Source organism: Xylocopa sonorina, unplaced genomic scaffold (genome assembly GCF_050948175.1).
Source record: "Xylocopa sonorina isolate GNS202 unplaced genomic scaffold, iyXylSono1_principal scaffold0080, whole genome shotgun sequence".
In the NCBI taxonomy this organism is placed as follows: domain Eukaryota; kingdom Metazoa; phylum Arthropoda; class Insecta; order Hymenoptera; family Apidae; genus Xylocopa; species Xylocopa sonorina.
The window spans coordinates 1,318,182-1,321,390 of NW_027490151.1; the positions used below are offsets into that span (position 1 = coordinate 1,318,182).

Genomic DNA, 3,209 nt, shown 5'->3' on the forward strand with positions numbered 1-3,209 from the left:
TACAAGAGTTACTTATCGAAATCATAGGAAATAATTCAATCTCTAAACATTCTTATCCTTTTGAAATCTTTAGATAAGAAGTTGAATTGCTAAATTTTTGTCTTTTTCTTTTGGAACGCTCACAATTTTTATGTAATGGGGATGGATGACTAGGAAGGGAGTGCTGACGTCATGGCAATTGCTTGTTCCAGCACTCTTGATGCGAGGATGGTGACGGGTAGAAAAAAAAGCATGATGTATTTGTCGATGAAGATGAGAATGTTTTAAATGATTTTTATCGGACTTTGAAAGTGATGATGAGCAGAATCCTGAAGGCATTGTAATGGCTCGTGATGAAACTGTGTGGGGAATAAAAGAGTAAAAGAAAGAAAGAAAGGTCAGCAATTGGAAGACCACCGTTTGCCTTTGGAGAAGTGTCAATTCCAACGGCACATGCCAAATGAAATATTCTGTCTGGTGAGACTAAATCAGCATTTTCGGTGATAATAGATCATACTATCATTGACAGCATAAAAAATGTACAGAAGCAGAAGCCTTGCGAGTTTTGGGGATCGAATTGAATCTGCCTATTCTAAAATTATATGACTGCATTGCACTCCCGTTGCATTCGAAATGGGGACATCCCTTCTTTTCGAATGTTATGAGCGGAAACGCTTTCTTAGAAATTTTTATATTTCTCCGATTTAACAACAGAATGCAAGGAATTCAATGTTTGAATGTGGACAATTTCGCTCCAATTTCAGACGTAGGGAAGAAGTTGGTTGAAAATGGCCAAAGCTGTTACAAGCCAGCCGCAGATCTGAGCATCGACGAGCAACTCTTTCCTACGAAAACAAGATGGAAATTTACGCAATACATGCCAAGTAAACCTGACACATTTGAAATCAAATTTTGGTTAGCGTTTGACGTGAAAACCAAATATGTTGTAAACGGGTTGTCATTTTTAAGACGGGATAACACAATTTGTTATCATTAAAATAGCCGAACCTTTCACCAACTGTGGGAGAAATATTACATCGGACAATTTTTTCACCGCTACATCTCTGGCTGCAAAATTGTTGACAAAAGCGATAACATTGGTCGGAACAATACGTGCTAGCAAACGGGAGTTCTCCACACTTGCGAAAACAGCAAAAGATAATTTGAAACTTTTTTCTACAATAACGTATAAATTAAATGACCGTAGGCTGACAATTTATAAATGAAAACAATTTAGAAATGAGAAAAAAGGTTACGTTACTGAATACTAAACGTAAATCCGTCAAAACCAAAAGCAATAGAAAGGAAACACCAGAAACGATCGGTTCTTATAATAAAACTTAGTTTGCCGTCGATATGGTTGACCAAATGGGGAGAAAATATATCGTCAAATCCAAATGTAGTAGATGGCTTGTACAAGAATTTTTTAATATCTTGGATTTCGCTCGAATTAATACATGGATACTCTATCAGGAAACAACTGGGTTGAAAATGTCAAGGCAATGTTTTCTGCTACAATTAGCAGACGAGCTCATTGCAGAGTATCACGAATTTCGTGAAAAAAAAGAAAAAATGGAAAACCAACGAGGAGGAACATCAAGCAACTCCATCAACAATACTTCTTTGGTATAAAACAACTCAAACTTGTATAATTTGTAAAAGATTTGTCTGCGGAAAATGTACGCAGGAGAAACCAATCGTCTGTAAAAAATGTAACTAATACGGATGTCGGTGTCACGTCTTGTAAAGCAGAGGCCACGAAATGGAAGCTCTGACTTAGTAGAGCGACCGACTAGAGCAGCACGGGGATCCAATGTGTTTTCTGCACGAGAATCTTCAAAACGCGAGCCAGCCTGTCAATACATGAGAGATCGAAACATACCCCTGTAAGGAATCTAAAGAGAGCAACTGCTCGCTCCAGCTTAAGTGGGAACCGACTATGCAATAGAGCCTCGGTCTGCTCAAAGGAGGAAGTGGATCTCCTAAAAATATTAAACGAACATTTAGAAAATCTCACAGAGCTAAAATTCATCAGATTTCACATATCTTGTCTTGTCTGGCGTCATCTGGCTTCTGTGGTACTTGGTCGCTCCTTAAAAGCCATTAAAGTCGTACACCACGGCGGACGGTATCGGACCCTTATTTCAGCAACTATGGCCGACGTCATTGCCCTCTGAGAAACAAGCAGCAATACCTTGGAGCGAGCGAGCGACTGCATGTGCTTTCTCTCCAACCTCTATAACACTTTCACTGCCACGCCGAAATCACATGTTTTGTTCAGAACGCCACGGGAGTCCTCTTATCATTTAAAGCATATAATGGCAAAATAAAAATAAATTGATGATATAAGACAAATTTTTAATTGGTTATTAAGGCATATTTTATTTCAAAGTATCTTATGTATATCGGCTATATTTTAAATGCACTAACTGTCAATTGCCATTCATTTTTTACAATTGTAAACAGTTGAAGCGCTCCGGTCACCAATGACCACCGTGGTGTCATAGGAAAAATCATGGCCGGTCATATATCACCAACATGGCAGTCAAAGTGTTAACCTTCTTGGGCCATCTTAGTGAGAATTGTTCTGGTTTCCTTTGTATTTTGGGACATGACACCGACATCCGTGGAGTCTCTGAAACTCCTTTAGGTACTAAGAAAATACAAAGACACCACCGAATATATTAAACTAAAGTTAAACGGACTCACCGCTCATGTGGTACCAATAGTAATTGGTTGTAAGGGAGCAGTCCCTCTCGTCCCTCGCCATGTAATAAACAATCATACAAGGACTAAAAAATTTGGTTTCCTTATTGGTACCCGTAAGTGTCCGATTTATTATTCCAGTTCCTGATATTGCGCCACACAAAGAATAATTAGGGTAATTGAAAAAACAAAGATCAGTATCGAGACAGCTTTGAGTTGGAGCACGACACGCAATACGAGCTTGAAGCATCCCGCGTGCCGATGCTCCATGAAACGCAGTACATCTAACCGTTTCTATGTTCCCTTCCCTTGTTTTCCCTTCTTTTCGGTCCACTATCCCGACGCGATACTGAATGAGTGCCAGCGTGAGTGTTTGTTCAGGTTGACAAACAGACAACTTTCGGCACCTTCTTTTATGCTAAAGAAGCCGTGACGTCAGTATCCCGCGGGCCGTAATTGTGTACTCGGCTAGCCGTGGCCGAGATAAGGAGCCCTTCGAATCTAGGAGAGGCGTCCATTCTCGT

The 3,209-nt window shown here is 39.9% G+C and overlaps 1 long non-coding RNA gene across 1 annotated transcript; it reads right to left on the reverse strand.

Annotated features, from left to right (window-relative positions):
- Window positions 1–2,520: 2,520 nt before the first annotated feature.
- LOC143432365 (uncharacterized) lies at window positions 2,521–3,003 on the reverse strand. The gene is made up of 3 exons (XR_013102995.1): window positions 2,975–3,003; window positions 2,689–2,829; window positions 2,521–2,614 (listed from the first exon to the last, which is right to left on the reverse strand). It is a non-coding gene; the product is annotated as an uncharacterized LOC143432365 (long non-coding RNA).
- Window positions 3,004–3,209: the final 206 nt, after the last annotated feature.